We start from the raw sequence: 19,534 nt of genomic DNA, 5'->3' as shown, positions 1-19,534 counted from the left end.
ACGAAAAGAACGCCTCCTTTCCTGCAGAGACTCCCACCCGAGTTCCTGAAGCATTTCCGTAACACTCGCGTGATGATCAAACCTACCAGTAACAAATCTAGCAGCCCGCCTCTGAACTGCTTCTATGTCGTCTCTCAATCCGACCTGATAGGGATCCCAAACGCTCGAGCGGTACTCAAGAATAGGTCGTATTAGTGTTTTATAACCGGATGAACCGAAGATGATTATCCGCCTTCCCCACAACTGCCATACATGCTTGTTCCACTTCATATCGTTCTGCAATGTTACGCCCAAATATTTAATCGACGTGACTGTGTCAAGCGCTACACTACTAATCGAGTATTCAAACATTACGGGATTCTTTTTCCTATTCATCTGCATTAATTTACATTTATCTATATTTAGAGTTAGCTGCCATTCATTACACCAATAGCAAATCCTGTCCAAGTGATCTTGTTCCTCCTACAGTCACTCAACGACGACACCTTCCCGTACACCACAGCATCATCAGCAAACAGCCGCACATTGCTGTCCACCCTATCCAAAAGATCATTTATGTAGATAGAAAACAACAGCGGACCTACCACACTTCCCTGGGGCACTCCAGATGATACCCTCACCTCCGATGAGCACTCACCATCGAGGACAACGTACTGGGTTCTATTACTTAAGAAGTCTTCGAGCCACTCACATATTTGGGAACCAATCCCATATGCTCGTACCTTAGTTAGGAGTCTGCAGTGGGACACCGAGTCAAACGCTTTCCGGAAGTCAAGGAATATGGCATCCGTCTGATACCCTTCATGCATGGTTCGCAAGATATCATGTGAAAAAAGGGCGAGTTGCGTTTTGCAGGAGCGATGCTTTCTAAAGGCGTGCTGATGCATGGACAGCAACTTGTCATTCTCAAGGAAATTCATTATATTCGAACTGAGAATATGTTCGAGAATCCTGCAACAAACCGATGTTAAGGATATTGGTCTGTAATTTTGAGGATCCGTCCTTCTACCTTTCCTATATACAGGCGTCACCTGTGATTTTTTCCAGTCGCTCGAGACTTAACGTTGGGCAAGAGATTCGCGATAAATGCAAGCTAAGTAAGGAGCCAATGCAGTAGAGTACTCTCTGTAAAACCGAATTGGAATCCCATCAGGACCTGGCGATTTATTTATTTTCAACCCATTCAGCCGCTTCACAACCCCAGGGATGTCTATCACTATGTCCTCCATACGGGAATCTGTAAGAGACTCAAACGACGGTATGTCTGTAGAGTTTCATAGTTTGGAAGTAAGTAACTCTCATTACGATAAGTAGATTAAGAATAACTTGTCCAGGCTGACCATCTTTTCCGACGAGTACCTGACCGCACGCTATGACGACATTATTAGTAGTTCACCGATGATTGTATCAAACTGAGAGAAACAACAACGAACTAAATTTCTAAAGCAAAAAAAAGTGGTTTAAACACTGATAGTATAAAAAGGTATTACTCTATCTGTAAGTGTGGGGAGCAATGACAATATAAATGATTTATCTTACATTACAAGATTGAAGATCAGAAAAGTTCTTATTGAAAACAATGGAACATGTTTCCTGTGTAAACTCGCTTACAACAACGAAGGTGCAGATTAGGTCTAGCTGGGATCCAAGCTGGGATCAGCACACCTCAGGACAAAAAAATACGCAGCGGTCATTTTTCCCGCCGTAGCCGCTTTACGGCACCTTCTCACAATTATCCCCCTTAAGATGAAGTGGGATGATAAACAAGTGACTGATGCAAAAAACTGTTTCATTTGCCTTCGTCTCAAATAAAGTTGTGCCACTTGATAAATTCGCGCGGAGAATTAGTCCTCCGGTAGCTGTTGTTGTCGCGGTAATTGAGCAGTGTGTCTCCAGATAAGAGGAGTTTCTGCTCCTATGGACAAACGTTTCCGGTGTTGCGTCACCCCGGGAAGAGCCCGGCTGCTGGCAGCGGGTCAAGTCTCGGCCGCCCACGCCGCGCCACGGCGCCAGCCAGCCAGCCAGCCAGCCAGCCGGGCAGCCCTTGACCTCGTTCGCTTCCCAGCCCGGCGCGGCGCACGTCCTGCTTCCGCGCCTCGGGTAGAGCAACTCTGGCGGAACTCCCAGGGGTCCACTCTCTGCTGATGGATCCGCCGACTCACTGTCTCCACTTCCGCCCTCGGCCTTCACATCCTCTCGCGTTCACCTTTGTTCAGCTAATGAATACGTACATTCAGTCCTCGACACTTGACGAATGAACTGATGACTAGTAACACTGCAACACCAAAACAGATAGCAAAGAAGAACTTGTATTTATTTTGTATATATACACTACTGGCCATTACAATTGCTACACCAAAAAGAAATGCGGATGATAAACGGGTACCCATTGGACAAATATATTATACTAGAACTGACATGTGATTACATTTTCACGCAATTTGGGTGCGTAGATCCTGAGAAAGCTGTACCCAGAACAACCACCTCTGGCCGTAATAACGGCCTTTATACGCCTGGGCATTGAGTCAAACAGAGCTTGGATGGCGTGTACAGGTACAGCTGCCCATGCAGCTTCAACACGATGCCACAGTTCATCAAGAGTAGTGACTGGCGTATTGTGACGAACCAGTTGCTCGGCCACCATTGACCAGACGTTTTCAATTGGTGAGAGATCTGGAGAATGTGCTGGCCAGGGCAGCAGTCGAACATTTTCTGTATCCAGAAAGGCTCGTACAGGACCTGCAACAAGCGGTCGTGCGTTATCCTGCTGAAATGAAGGGTTTCGCAGGGATCGAATGAAGCGTAGAGCCACGGGTCGTAACACATCTGAAATGTAACGTCCACTGTTCAAAGTGCCGTCAATGCGAACAAGAGGTGACCGAGACGTGTCACCAATGGCACCTCATACCATCACGCCGGGTGACACGACAGTGTGGCGATGACGAATACACGCTTCCAATGTGCGTTCACCACGCTGTCGCCAATCACGGATGCGACCATCATGAGGCTCTAAACAGAACCTGGATTCATCCGAAAAAAATGACGTTTTGCCATTCGTGCACCCAGGTTTGTCGTTGAGTACTCCAACGCAGGCGCTCCTGCCTGTGATGCAGCGTCAAGGGTAACCGCAGCCATGGTCTCCGAGCTGATGGTCCATGCTGCTGCAAACGTCATCGAACTCTTCGTGCAGATGGTTGTTGTCTTGCAAACGCCCCCATCTGTTGACTCAGGGATCGGGACGAGGCTGCACGATCCGTTACAGACATGCGGATAAGATGCCTGTCATCTCGACTGTTAGTGATACGAGGCCGTTGGGATCCAGCACGGCGTTCCGTATTACCCTCATGAACCCACCGATTCCACATTCTGCTAACAGTCATTGGACCTCGACCAACGCGAGCAGCAATGTTGCGATACGATAAACCGCAATCGCGATAGGCTACAATCCGACCTTTATCAAAGTCGGAAACGTGATGGTACGCATTTCTCCTCCTTACACCAGGCATCACAACAACGTTTCATCAGGCAACGCCGGTCAACTGCTGTTTGTGTATGAGAAATCGGTTGGATACTTTCTTCATGTCAGCATGTTGTAGGTGTCACCACCGGCGGCAACCTTGTGTGAATGCTCTGAAAAGCTAATCACTCGCATATCACAGCATCTTTTCCTATCCGTTAAATGTCGCGTCTGTAGCACGCCATCTTCGTGGTGTAGCAATTTTAATGACCAGTAGTGTACGACGAGTGTTCAATAAGTAATGCAACACATTTTCTTTCTGAAAATGTGTTAGTTTTATTTAGGATTGCGATACACCTTATTATTCCCCACACTTTTGGCTACATAACTCTATTTTTCAACACAACGTTCGATCAAAGTGACGGCTTTACGCTCTTTTTTAGTACAACGTCCGTCAAAGTGACGACCTTACGCCACCTTACTGGGAAGCCTTGTATGCCTGCATGGTGCCAGTTTACCGCTCGATGTCGCTCAGCGTCTTGCTGCATCGATAACCTCCCCATCATCCACATAATGCTTCCTGCGGAGTGCATCCTCCGTTGGGCCAAACAGATGGAAGTCGGAAAGTGTGCGACCCGGGCTGTAGGGTGGATGAGGAAGAACAGTTGAAAGAAGTTTTATGAGCTCCTCTTGCATGTGCAGATCTGTATGAGGCTTGCTTCGCCCTGGAGAAGAAGTTCGTTTGCGTTTTTATGGTGACAAACATGTTGAAGTCATTACTTTAACTTACTGAGGGTAGCGCAATACGCTTCACACTCGATCGTTGCACCATGAGAAGGACATTAAGCAGAATAACCTCTTTAGTGTCCCGAAAGACCGTAGCCGTGACTTCACCAGCCGATGGTGCGGCTTTGGACTTTTTCTTCGGAGAAGAGGAGGTGTGGCACCACTCCATGGATTGTCGCTTTCCAGTTCGAGGTGATGAACCCATATTTCATTCTTGTGGTGATGTTAAACAAAAAACTGTCACCATCAGCCTCGTAACGCGCAAGCAATTCCTCTTTATGGTCTTCTGTTAGTCACCGATGAACCCAGCTGGCACTCAACTTCGAGTACAGCAACTGGCGGAAGGGAGTGTCAGCACTACCAACACTGAGGTCCAGATGTACAGCGAGGTGTTTTATTGTTGCAATGATGACAGACGCTTCGGCCAACGACTCACCGTGCTTTTGTTCACTGCCAGCTCTCCGTGAACATCCGGCAGGCGCCTAAGATTATTTGCGACGCTCTGATTTTGTACCAAAAGAAACTCAACAGCAGTTCTCTGCTTGGAACGCATTTTCGTTACAAACGCCATATTGAAGTCAATATATAGCGCCGCCACCTAGGGGTGAAACGCTTATTAAGTCCACTGGACAGAACAGGTGATTGGAATTGTGGAAAGTGGCCAAAAGGGGGCTGTCAGTTACACTCAAACACATATATATTTAGTTGTCCAAACAATAGAGCAAAAAGTTTTGAACTTAGTTACGGGCTGAATTGTCCACACTATGGTTGGTTCAAATGGCTCTGAGCACTATGGGACTTAACATCTGTGGTCATCAGTCCCCTAGAACTTAGAACTACTTAAACCTAACTAACCTAAAGACATCACACACATCCATGCCCGAGGCAGGATTCGAACCTTGACCGTAGCGGTCACGCGGTTCCGGACCGAGCGCCGAGAACCGCTAGACCACCGCGGCCGTCTGTCCACACTATCTTATGCCTTAAGGGCATAACCACTTAAATTTAAAAACGGCTGAAAGCCATTAACTTAATATTCAGACTCAAAACAGAATATTTAGAAGGCAGAAGGCCTCACGTAAGTAAGTTCTATAACTTGGCTGAAGGCCCAATAAATCTAACACTTGAAAAGCAAACAAGTTTAATTTAAAGACTGCTGAAGGCGCATGATTTAAGACTGCAGGTAAAATTAATTAAAAAAACACAAGGCAGAAGGCCTTATCTTCAATTAGGCTGAAGGCCCCACACAGTCTGATACTTGAAAGACAAGAACTTTAATTTAAAAACGGCTGAAGGCCGATAACTTAAAACAACTAAAATAATTTTTAGTAGGCAGAAGGCCCAAAGCTTTATCGTTACAAAATTTATACAGCCTGAAGGCCCAAACAATTTTAACAAGTAAGGAATTTAATTTTAAAGCGGCCCATTATTTAAAAACACAACTACAATAAATTTTCAAAAGGCAGGAGGCCCAAAGCTTCATAAAAAAAAATTCATTTGAGCCTGAAGGCCCAAACAGTGCAAGACTTGACAAGTAAGGAACTTTCCATTTTAAAGCAGGTGAAGACCCATTATTTAAAAGCCAACTAAAAGCATACAAATTCAAACCATCGGCTATAAGACAATAAAATACACAATCAAACATCAATAAGAAAAGGCAGTACAGCAAGCGGCGCTCAGAAGTTTCCGGGGGGTCTGCTTGCACTTGAAATACTATAGTTCAATTCTTTTATCTTGGCGGCTCGCGCATGCCCGCCCAGACGAGGGAGATTGCTGCGTTGACAGTTGCACGCGCCAAGAGAAGCAGCGCCATAGTACAGTACAGTTCGCAAACTTAACATTTAGGGGGGAGCGCGCAGTTCATGAAGTAAGCCACCACAGCCGCATTAACCCTTTCGCTGCTGCAGACACGTGCTCCCCGCATTCCGAGCTGTGCTCGATTTTGTCACTGCACTGCTCACCTGTGCTGACACATGGTGTTCCGACTGCTTTGGCACACTTATCATTGGATTCCACAAAAACTATTTGGCCCAAAAATTAGATTTTTACACATTTTCTTGACTGATACCTTCCCCCCATAAATGACTTAATTTTGTTTCGATGTTCAACGCAGTTACTGTGCAGCATTAAATGTAGTAAACCATTGCACGAAATTCTGAAGAGTTTGCAGAGGTAAAAGTCCATAGAGTATACTTTCCATATGGTCGATTTTAGTTGCCACAATGATGAGAATGGAATGTGGACAAGATACCCAAATTTCATACCGAACGAGGTGGCGCAGTGGCTAGCACACTGGACTCGCATTCGGGAGGGCGACGGTTCAATCCCGCGTCCGGCCATCCTGATTGAGGTTTTCTGTGATTTCCCTAAATCGCTCCAGGCAAATGCCAGAATGGTTCCTTTGAAAGGGCACGGCCGACTTCCTTTCCTAATCCGATGAGATCGATGACTCGCTGTCTGGTCTCCTTCCCCAAACAACCCAACCCCAACTTAAATTTCATGTAAAATTTGATTGATTGAAGTGCTTTAAAATAAAGCCAAACGCGCCCGGTGTAAATAAAACTTTTATTACAGTCGCGAAAGACGGAATATTTCTCAATATTACATACGACACCTATGTGGTACTTAAATTAAATGAGATATTGTTATACAGTAAATTTTATATGAAATTTAGGTATCTTATCCACATTTCATTCTCAACGTTGTGGCAACTAAAATCGACCATACGGAAAGTATACGCTATGGACTTTTACCTCTGCAAACTCTTCAAAATTTCGTGCAATGGTTTACTACATTTAATGCTGCACAATAACTGGGTCGAACATCGAAACAAAAATAAGTCATTTATGGGGGGAAGCTATCAGTCACGAATATGTGTAAAAATCAAATTTTTGGGCCAAATAGTTTTTGTGGAATCGAATGATAAGTGTGTCAAACAAGTGGGAACACCATGTGTCTGCACAGGCGAGCAGTGCAGTGATGACAAAGTCGCGCACAGCGCGGAATGCGGGGAGCATGTGTCTGCAGCAGCGAAAGGGTTAATGAAGATACAAAGCACTAGGAATCTCAAAAAAATTGCATTCAAACGAATAAAATTCGTGAGGTAAGATAAGACACTTCGATATTGTTTTTAACAAAAGAAAATATTAAGCACCGCACAAGGTTTGAACTCTTCTCCTTTCGCTTACTAATTCAACGCCTTAACCGTTACACTACCGCAGCTCATCCTATAACGTAGGTCAATGAGGAGTCTAACACGTGACGCAAAATACTGACAAACACTGTTGATATGACTACGAATTACTCACACTTCGTCGAAGTACAATAGGAAATAAACAATTACCACTGTTCTTTATTGCGAAAAAGCGGTTCGTGAGATTGATACAGTCACCTTTCCTTGCTATCGCCTGAATTAGGAGTCTTATTGCTTGTTTGGTTTAATTAATTAATAGAATATGACGCAACTGGTATAAAGAATGCTTTTTCCAAACATTCTATAAAAGAAAGTCTGCTATCAAGACATTGCTTTTGTTCTATTACTTTATTTATGACTGAACGTTTCTAAAACTGAAGACACTCGCCCGTGCTCTGCTCTGCAGTCGAGATCTGGCAACGTCGTTCTCTGTTCATTGGCTGACTGTGTTTTGTGACGTCAGATGCGCAGAACAAACCTAAACTCGGCCGCCAACATAAATGACGCGCACTTTAACGTTCGCTTAGGGGGGACAGGCAGTCGGGTCAACCATTCACGATGCGACGACAACCCAACCGACCGACAAGATAACATGTCGCAACAGCCGACAACGATATCCAAACGACACAATGCAAACAGTCGTGACATGCTAGTAGACTAAGTCAAATTTAACTTTCGTGTCCAGTATCGGTGAGCCACGGACCTCGTAGCAATGGGGGCAGCAGCACACACTCCGATCTCGCGTGGACGCGGCCAGCGGGCTCGGCGAAGACACACGTCGAGGTTCCCTCGCTGCTCCATGCCAACCGACCAACTACCTGCTGGTCCGTCCGTGACTGCTGCTCCGTCGCGACTGCACTGCTGGTGCGTCTCCCACTCACTTCCAGGCACACGACGGTGGAAATACTGGCTCGCACCCAACCATGCAGAGGAAGCACGGCCACTGGCTAAGCGACATCCCTGCACCAAGAAAGGACCGACCCAAGTTCCACAAGATGATAATTGAAGGGGCCCAGAAGTGCTCAGAAAACCAGTTACACGTCACCCGATGACACGACCGACCTCTCAGAGCCAGTACGCCAAGAACATTTAAAGAAACTTGTCAATCAAAGTCACACAAACTTCACATAGTTCCACGAACACTTGCGCGAAGAACTAAACAATGTTAACGGGCCGGCCGGAGTGGCCGAGCGGTTCTAGGCGCTACAGTCTGGAACCGCGCGACCGCTGCGGTCGCAGGTTCGAATCCTGCCTCGGGCATGGGTGTTTGTGATGTCCTTGGGTTAGTTAGGTTTAAGAAGTTCTAAGTTCTAGGGTACTGATGACTACAGCAGTCCCATAGTGCTCAGAGCCATTTGAGCCAATGTTAATGGCAGTGACTGTACAATAACAGCGACGAATCACGAGTCGGTACCCACAGCCAACCCATAAGCGATCGCCGGCCGACATATACGTCGTCCGACAAGACGACCGACGGACGACGAACGAAGATGGTCTGCACAGGTGATACGTATCGGCAACCTTCGGGCAAGTCATGGCTGTCCGGACCTCACTGCAGCCGTGCCCCGACTGAACTTCTGCCGCGTCATCAGTCAAACACTACCAGGTCCGAACTAACTGCTAGCGCCTCCCAACTCACTGGCAGATCCGAAATAACTGCTGGCACGTTCCGAACTGACTCCCAGATACGAACTGCTTCACAACACACGACACCCGGGAAGTAATAGCAGTCCAGCAGAGATAATACGGCGTGGCATATATCCATAAGCGCTGCTGCTGCTCCTGACGGGCAGGCAAGGCAGCAACTCAGTAACACCAGTAATTGAATTAACAAAACGAGATGGCAGTACAAAAAAACAGAATGTAAAATAAGAAATGGCACGAACACGAGCCACGCACGGCTCAAGGGGAAATTCATTAACCTACATCAGCTAAAGCGGGAATATTCCAAGACATTGAAACACGTATGTAACGTAGCAGCGATGGTGAGGCATGATAAAATCTTTGACCAGAGAGCCTTTTATCGTAGTTAGTCTGCGCTTGACCGCGCGAGAGTTGCGAGCAGCACTCTGTCAGTAGTCGTTGCGAGCAGTCTGCTAGTAGTCGTCGTGCAGTGCAGTCGGTCGGTAGTAGTCGTGCAGTACAGTTGCGAGCAGTCTGTCAGTGGGCAGTCTGTGAGCAGGACAGTATGTCGGTAGTAGCAGTCGAGTGCAGTTGTGTGTGAGGAGTCGGCGGGCGTCGACATGGCATTCTGGTCAAGATACAGGACGAGGTATATTATTTTTAAATGCGCTCAGCTAATAATGTAAATTAACTGTAACTAATTTGTGCAATAATCGCCCCAATAATAATTTTGATTTCAAAGCAATTTTTTACAAAAAAAACCATTTAATTGAACCAACGATTTCCTTACATTTCCCTTAAAGAAAAGTTTCAGCTAAATTTAAAAAAAAAAATATTATTTGCAATGCATTTCCTCCAAGCCGTGGCCAACAATAAGAGCAGAAGTTTGACATGCAGTTATACTGAGGTAAGAAATTAATTCTGATTTTTGCACAGGGCCAAAGACCGATATTTCGGTTTAATTGAGTTATCATTATTACTGAAGTTTTATTAGCATTAAATTGTCTCTCATTATTTTCGTGAGAGTTTACACCTTGAGTCAGATTGCGATTCTCATTTTTTATTGTCATTAAATTTAATTGCTAGGCAGGTTACGTTTGGCCTTCATTTCTATTAAATATTGTCACTTTTAAATTTCGGTGGGGAGGTTACAACATCCCACATCAAATTCCGCTCTTTTTCCAACCTAAATTTTCCGATAAAACTGTATTACCCTTCGCGGTGTTGTAGAAAAAATATACCATTAAATTTGTAGTTAATTTCGGGGGATATACAGAATGCGACATTTAGTACTCGGAGCTGCTACCTCTAGGAGGAACAATCACTCCACCCACACTGCCGATAGAGGCGAACTGAGCTTGGATGATGTCATTCCATCTTGGTTCAGTTGTGTGCCAAATTATTGCAATGGCTGACGAGTGTTGGTGAGTTTAGTGGTGACAGATCTGGAGAAGGACCTGTTCAAAGTGACCGTTGAACACACCCTGTATCGAAGTAGGTCAGGACGGTATAAGCAAGTTGTGGTCTAGCATTATCACGTTGAAAGGTATCGTTTTGGAGACCTCAAAGCACACGCCTTAATATGGGAGAAATGTTACTGCGGTTGTCCGTTATCGGCCTGCCTGGTTCAGCGAACAATATGCCAGTTCTCTCGACACTAGGCTCACAATGTTCCTTAAGTCCTGTACAACATTGAGTGTGGTACGCCTGAACCCGTCGATTCTATACTCACATGGCAGTTATGGGATCCCGACCAAGGCGAGGAGAAGTATCGCAGAACACTGAACTTTAGTGTAGATAGACCACGATTCTGTGGTATCGTCCAGAGATCGCAGTTCACACTAAAGTGGACAACGTGAGTCGATACCACAGACAATAGCGAGGACTTGCTGCATTCCGCAACAACTAAGGCGAGGCACTCCAGGAGACCACGCCTCCTTCTCAGCATAGCAGCACCTTCACACTGAGGTCAATACAGTGTCGAGCATGTAACAGCTCACCCCAGTTCGTGACCTCATCTGAAGGAATCAACATAATCGTTTAGGAGCAACGAGTTGTTAAAGTTCCTGTTGGACATGTACTTTAGTAAATGTCGAGAATTGTACCTCAAGAGTAGTGTTTGTTAATTAGTGCAACCGATAGTTTGCTACTCAATGACAGTTGTAAACTATTCAGTAGTCTTGTGGCGAAGAAATGTGTTAAAGTTAAGGAAATCTTTTTTTGATTTATGTAAATGGAAATTCGTGGTAAGTTCCTATGGGACCAAACTGTTGAGCTCATCGGTCCTTAGGTTTACACACAATCTAACTTAAACTAACTTACGATAAGGACAACACAGACACAGAACTCGAACCTCCGACGGGGAGAGCCGCACGAACCATTGCAAGGCGCCCTAGACCGCACGGCTACCCCGTTGTTCGGAAGAGATCTCCACCCCGTCGTACTCTTACGGATTTATGGATAACCCTGCAGATTCATGGAGTCAGGTCCCTCCAGGACTACTTCAGATATTAGTCGAGTCCATGCCACGTCGTGTAGCGGCACTTCTGCGTTCTCGTGGGGGCCCTACACGATATTAGGCAGGTGTGCCAGTTTCTTTGGCTCTTCAGTGTATAATAAGAGATATTAGCGTTATAAGTTGTCACGCATACAGAAGTATTTTCTATTACAAACAGTGATCTGAACGAAAAGAAAAATCTTAATACTGGAATCGATTTACATGTTTACATTTTACAACAGAGACAGAATTTCCTATGTTAAAAGATGTTCTTTGTGAAAGGAAGAAATAGATAGTATATAAATATGAATGAAAAAATATAAATTATTTATGACTTGTGTTGTCACTGCAGAAAATGTATCTCTTGAATAATGTTGTTCTCTTCCCATTTCATCGTAAAGTGTGTCTAAGTTGTTCACCGCAGTTATTGCCCGATTTCTAATTCATGCTGAATGAATTAACTGTTTTCACAAATAATGGTCTAAACATGGACTAAAATGATGTGCGCGACATCGTTTATTGAAATGGGACTGCTGGACATGCTCCTATTACATTAGCGAAATTTGCAGTATCGAGTAATGCAAAATAGTTTTTCGCTAATGCATAAGTTCGTTCGACAACGTTACTGAGACGACTTCAGATTTAATTTCCGTGTGAATACATAAGAGAAAGACTGTAAAACAAGATCGCAGTCCACACTAAAGTGGACAACGTGAGTCGATACAACAGGCAATAGCGAGGACTATCATAGTGAATTTAACACTTCTATGCTGCATGGTGATAAACTACAGTTTTATACTCTGATTGCAATAAACAAAGAAAGTCTAAGCCACCAGACACCGTTGTTAATACGGGTATTCTCCAGTGTTAACTACTTATAAATACGCGAGCTGCAGTTTGGCTGTTTCTTCCCATTCAGTTGTTTATCATAGTGAGTTGAAGGAGATATTACATGTCCATTGATCAGTAGTCTTGACATTGCTGAGTTTGTTTCCAGGATACGTCGGGCAGGAGAATATACGCGACAAGGAGACTCCACGCAACTGATATCACGTTGCCGTTACGGGCTTCGCGCAAAATACGGTGACTTTGCACTAGTGGATAGTGCCTGATGATGGATACGTCACCCACATAATAGTCCCTAGCTACTGAACTCAAGTAACGAAGCGTATTCTGCACCACCTGTATTTACAATTGTAAAACTTGAAGTGCTAATAAGGATTGAGTGCTGCTAAAACAAACATGTAGAAACTTCGAACTTCACCTACTGGCCTGAGAATCAGTGCACTCGAATTCCTCACACAATTCCGAATATGGCGTTGTGAGTTTCATTGATTTGTTGCAGATCTACGTATGATTAAAATAACAGGTCAAGTTCTTTCGGACTCAAAAAGTAAATTCAAGCGACTAAGCGAAACATTCAGATACAGCTCAGTGCAAAAGTAATGTGAAGGTTTTCCTTGTCGCAGACGAAAGAGTTCATAAATCTAAGCTATCCCCAACAGCCATTAGATTTGTTGCTATTAATGGGGCAGTGATTCTAATTGTGGTCTGTTAATAGATTACGAAAGATCACACAGACTGCTCATAACAAATCGTACAGTAAGTGACGTTAATTTTTGTGAAATTGGCGTGTTACAGGCGTCAAATCTTCAGCAGTTTGGAGAAAACTCACGAAAAGATAGACGCAGTGCTTTAAATTTCTTGTAATTTATTGTCTTCTTTTTAATACAATCATTTCGACTTAGCGCCACTACTGCATTGCCGCGCACTGACTTCTGAGAGAGGAAGTGAAAAGTTAGTGCTTGGAAATCAAGGCAAAAGACTGATCAGTTATTTGGTACCTCGCTCTGAATATTTTAATCGCATATGACGATTTTGACTTGTTTGTTAGCAAGTGATTTTTATTCGATATCGCGCTTTGTTATTTCAGTTGTGGTTCGACTCTGAACTTGTGTATCGTTCCCTTATCAGTTAAAAAGACTTTCCCCATTTCAACTACAATCAGCTAACGTAAAGGAACAGTGATAAATCAACTGATGACCGGTGTCGTTACGATCTCGATCATTAGGCAAATACAGTCCATTGTGGTGAAAGGACAAAGAACATGCCCCATGCAGGTGAATATGATGAAAGGTGTAATAACACAGCACCATACAAAACTGACTCAACTCCGTAATGGGCAAGAATGCATTCACACACTCTCGTGTCAGCATAATCTTTTCAGACCACATTTTTGAGGACATTCACTCAAAATAGAAATAAGGTAACACAGCAAATAAGATACGCAGTTTGTTCGACGAGAGACCTTCCTGTCAGTTTTGTAGCACAACAAAGACTTCGACAAGCATGCCAGAGAACTTTCGTTGATTATTAATATGAAAACTGATTTTTCTTTCATAATCATTAGCAGATATATAACCAAGGGTAACTAATGCAGCCGGCCAAGGTGGCCGAGCGGTTCTAGGCGCTTCAGTCTGGAACCGCGCGACCGCTACGGTCGCAGGTTCGAATCCTGCCTCGGGCATGGATGTGTGTGCTGTCCTTAGGTTAGTAAGGTTTAAGTAGTTCTAAGTTCTAGGGGACTGATGACCTCAGATGTTAAGTCCCATAGCACTCAGAACCATTTGAACCATTTAACTAATGCAATAACAGTTTTGAAGCACTGTAGTACCATAGATTCAACTACTTTGAGTGCAGTTGAAGAATTTAAAGTTCCACACGACCACTACTGTGTATGACAGCGACAATGCATCTGTTTTACATATCGTGTTTTCGGAGAACGATGCAGTTCTGCGTTGTTGAAAAACGTGTGAACCAGTATTCAAAGCCTTCGTCTGCGAGAGCACCTACCCACATTGCAGACTTGTTCACCACGTTGCCTAGCTCTATCTTTACAGGGGACACTCCTTTGGCAATCCACGTCAACAGTACAGTGTCACGGCACATCAACCACAACAAGATGCATTCTGTCCAAAACACATCGGTCTGTTTTCTAATAGAGCTCCAGCCGGCACCACGGAACCATTCGCTGCTACCTTCACTACGAGAGGTACCAGTCTCGAAACCAGTGACACACGCATATCTCGCAACAACGCCACATTCGGCAGCACTACTTCGGTTCTGCGAATCACGAGTCATGCAACCAAAAATCAGCTATCACTCCACGTTGCGTGTCTGAGCCACTGTAAGCAGTTTCGATGCACAGGAGGCACCAGGATCTACATCCGGTGGTTCCAGTAGCCGTCCAGACTGCAAGATAGCTCATCCCAGTCACTCAGAGCAGCCAGACATCGACCAAGGAACTGTCCCCCCTTCGCCTTGGCCTCCCATGGGACCGCTGCTCCAAGATTGGTATTCTTGTGCGAAATTTAGGTTAACAACTGTGCTCAGCAGTTGTCTTCATGATGTGACCGAACGGACTCGAACTTTTCATCAATAGGCGCCACTGCCAAAGGAACTTAGGATTTATTATCCTAATCATAAACAAGTTCAGTGTGTAACGTCGCGAGTCAGTACGAGAAAACTTTATTGCAGTAAGCTACTTTGCAGAACAGCCCACAGCATTGGAGCCACTGCCTGTGAAGGAGACCGCCAGTTGTGTCTTAGCAATGAGTCATTCACACCTGTCGCTATGCTAGCCGTGAGGAGCGGTATCCATGCCACTTTGATCAATTGTATATTCAAATCTCTAAGAATCTAAATAAACTATATTAAATATAATTCAATCTAGTTAAAAATCGGTGCACTACTTTTTGTTATTCAAGAGAAGATTGTGTAAAAATCTCAGCTTTCTAGCTGGCATACTTTCAGAGTTAGGGAAAATTACCTTAAACTCAACAAACCGACAATTGTAAGATTAAAGTCAGTTAGGATTCATAACAATTCACCTTTTAGTATCATTTGGAATGATTACTGAAGTTCACAAAATGGCAGAACAATTTATTTAGATTTTTATAACTAAAAAACGCTAACTACTTTTCATTTTTCGTAATATAAAATTCAGAAAAGATTACTATTTAGTTAATATGCTGTTGTGTGAGAAAATGAGAATGAGTGAGATCGTGTATGTGGGACATACGTAAAGATTCAATATTATATGATGTACAGCATTACGTAACTTTGTTATGGGAAAGCTGTGTTTTCCCCAACTTGCTGATGATGTATGTCCAAGGGCTCTTGCCTTTGTAAGAAGGCAGCCAGAATAGTAATTCGTAGAGTAATAGTTTTCTAAAGTTATTTCAAGATTAGTTTTCTTTTCGTTTGGTTTTGTTAAACTTTTTTTAATATTTGCGTGATGAAGTCACGCAAATGCATCTGTGAGTAATGATTGGCGTAGGACAGTTTTAACGCGAAAATGATCTTGAAGGATTGTTTTGATTGGCTGGTCATTTTGAACAACCAATCAGAGTTAAACATTTCCCGCGCATTGGAAGTAGTTATAGGCTCTGGAAGGAAAGGCATTAGGGAGTCGCTAGTCAGCTATCGGACGTGCAGGTCATGTTGAACGTTTCCGTCTTTATTATGTGTAAAATGAAGAAATAATTGGCTTCTCGCGTCCAGATTGTGTGGCCGTAATAGCACTTGCTTTTACGGACAGTTTTGTGAATTTTGGAAGTTTTTGGATTGTTTTGTTGGAAAGAGAACCATGGCCTTAGTAAAAATTCCGCGTGGCATGTTTCGTATTCCTTTATGGAATATTTTGCGAACAATTTCTTTAATAGAAATCCACTGAAAAGGCCTGAATGTGAAACTCATATATAGTAGCGGAATATTTCACTGTAGATCACGTAATAATTCGGGTCGGACTGTAGTGCATTTGTGCCGGCTTTGCGTGTGAAATGTATAGCATGACTGTGAACTGAGAACTGTGATCTTGTTAGTTAAGTAAATTCGGGCTGTTGGTAGGTGTTTTTTGTTAAGCTAAAAAATTAAAAACATTAATTTCATAATTTTGAACTTTTACTAAAAAGATGAAACAATCGCCCTCCATACGAAAATTGTTATAAGATAATACAGGATAGCTTGCTACTAGAGTTTACGCGAACTTTGCAACGTGAGTATCGACAACGTTTTTCATCAACGCTGCTGTTAACGTCGTCTGAACAGTACCTACGTATGCAGAGAAACGGGCTGATGATCAGACACCGTACTGAGGAAGGTGGAAATTTTGTAGTGTACAGTACGACGAAAGACAGTTATCAAACATTTACGCCGCAATTTCATTGCCCGGCCCGCCGCAAGTGACTCCAGTCACCATGAATACTTCTGTGGATCTTATTATTTTGCAAGTACTTGCACCTGGACAGAGACTGAACAGTCTTATTATGTATCAATCATTAACCCGTTATAAAGTTTGTCCGTAGTTGTGTGAGACAGTGAAAAAGGACTTATTTACGAGTTATTATATCTTGAATTGTTGGCGTGGAACGAAAATAAATGTTTATTGCATACGACCTGGAACAATTAGCAGCCGAGTGTATGCTACCACGTACAACTTTTCGTAGTGAAGATAGAGTAGGCTTATTCGATAGTTTTTTGCCAAAGAAATACATCAGCTGACCACTCCATGGCAAGCTTCTACTTCCAGCCCTGACAGAGCATATGTTCATTTCAATATTTTGCAACCATGATTTATTAAAAACACGGTTCGATAGCAATCATACCTGTCAGAACCGATCTGTTTTTTAATTTTTCTTCCTGAAAGCTGATGGTATTTCTCTGTCTCATGTATCTCACACCAGGCGGAATAATTTTGTCGTGGCTGGCTCTCCTAAGGGTCTCAGTAATTCCGTAATTCTGAGGGAATGTCTTCTACTCGAGGGGCCTAGTTTCCAGTTAGCTATTTCAGTACTACTTCAAATTCTTCTCGCAGTATAATATGTCACAATTGATCTTAGTGTACTTCCTCTTCCCTTTCTACACCACTACTTTCATTTAAATTTCCCTCATGTAGCCCTTATATATGTTTCTTCCATCTCTCAGCCATGCCTTTTTTGCTCAGTATTAGCGTGCGATCTGAGCTATTTACATACACACGGCTGCTTTATTTACTCCAGAGATATCTTTAATTCTCATGTAAGTGATATCTATGTCTGCCCTCGTTATAGTCTAGTCATTTTGTACTTTCTGTTAATCTCATTTTTAGACGACTACTTTCCCTTTCGACCTCTTCATTTAGCTACATTTTTTATACATTTTTCCTTTCGTTAATCTTGTCTATGTGATCCTCTACTGCATTCCCTATTTTATTTCTTTAAGTTAACCATTCATCTTCCATTGTAATCCTTTACCCTGTTTCGTTCCACATTTCTTACTGCTCTCTCTGAAGTTCTTAATAGCCACTGATTCCTTCAATGTTACGAAGCAAAAGGTTTCCTCAACACTTTCGCGTAGTTCTAAAAAAATATTCTTCATAATCTATTGTCTGCCATTCTGTGGTCGGGATAAGTACCGTATTGACGTCTTGCCCATATCATGATAAGATCCAGGTTACTTTCCAACCCTAGCACAAAATGGGGTTTTTCGTAGACCAAAATACCATATTCCTCCTCTTTGATCTGCGATATATCGCACATTCATCAAAGAATAATACATTTGATCGAGATAGAATATTCGGGGGCTTCTCTGACACCCTACCATTTATCACTGAAAGGACGGAAGATTGTGAAAAGTGAACTACAGACAACAAAATCTCTGTAGACATTTTCTGAGGCTAGAGATCAAAGATTCAAGACATTAAAAAGATTACACAGCACTGAAGAGAGTCTCATGGAGGCCATGCTAATAAAACGACTGTAACAACATCAGCCCAGAGTAGCTATATCACCACTGTCGTTCGCAGTTTCAAGTTTTTGGTGAAAGAGCAGCGCGGCTCAGTTAATAGTGTTTGCTCACGATAATCACTTGCCGTCCTACGCGTGACATTTCACGGTACGCGTTGAGTATTAAACGCCATCTGGTGAGATGAAAGGTTATGTACGTCACACGGACAGCCGATGTAGAGCCCTTGATCAGCCGGAACATAACGAGATATTACCGCCGGATGAGACGCTTAAGCCCATTGGGCGTGCACGCGACATTTGCACACAGAATGCGTCGTTCCATAAGGGTTCATTCTGTCGTACAGCTGACTGCGGATTACAGTCGTGATATCCAGCAATATAACTAAGCGCAAAAGCCAATTTTCAAACCAAATCACGATATTTGACACACAGACTTTTAAGTACAAGGAATGATGATACAGTTTTAATAAATACTTGGAAAAAATGGAAAAAAGCGATGTGTGACCCTGAAGCTCGGTGATGGTCTTTCTCTACACATTCACCCTTCCATATCTGGATAACTTGTCGGAGACCTTGAATGTGGAAGTCTACAAATGCCGCCACTTAATGGTTTCTTCAAATGGTTCAAATGGCTCTGAGCACTATGGGACTCAACTGCTGTGGTCATAAGTCCCCTAGAACTTAGAACTACTTAAACCTAACTAACCTAAGGACAGCACACAACACCCAGCCATCACGAGGCAGAGAAAATCCCTGACCCCGCCGGGAATCGAACCCGGGAACCCGGGCGTGGGAAGCGAGAACGCTACCGCACGACCACGAGATGCGGGCAATGGTTTCTTCACCTGAAGAAAGTGAAAGAAATCACTGGGTACCGCGTCTGCGGGGCGATCGGCGGGGGGGGGGGGGGGGGGGGGGGAGGCAAAACCTTTTGTAACACAAAAAGACTTTATGACAGTTCCAAATAATACTCAGCCTCCTCTTGCCCGTGATGGTTGAGTCTTCACCTTTTTAGCGGTGGCTGAGCCACATGCATTGCTCCATTGTCTCCGGGTCATAGTGATGAATCCAGGACTTGTTCGCAGTGATTAGGAGTACCTTTAGTTGTCACGTTTCGTTACCAAATGAGGATAGGCATGGCAGTTTCGCGTAAAACGTCGGTGAATGAGCCGATGCATAGATGGCAACATGTA

This window comes from Schistocerca piceifrons, chromosome 3, assembly GCF_021461385.2.
Source record: "Schistocerca piceifrons isolate TAMUIC-IGC-003096 chromosome 3, iqSchPice1.1, whole genome shotgun sequence".
NCBI lineage: Eukaryota > Metazoa > Arthropoda > Insecta > Orthoptera > Acrididae > Schistocerca > Schistocerca piceifrons.
This window is presented reverse-complemented; position numbering follows the sequence as displayed.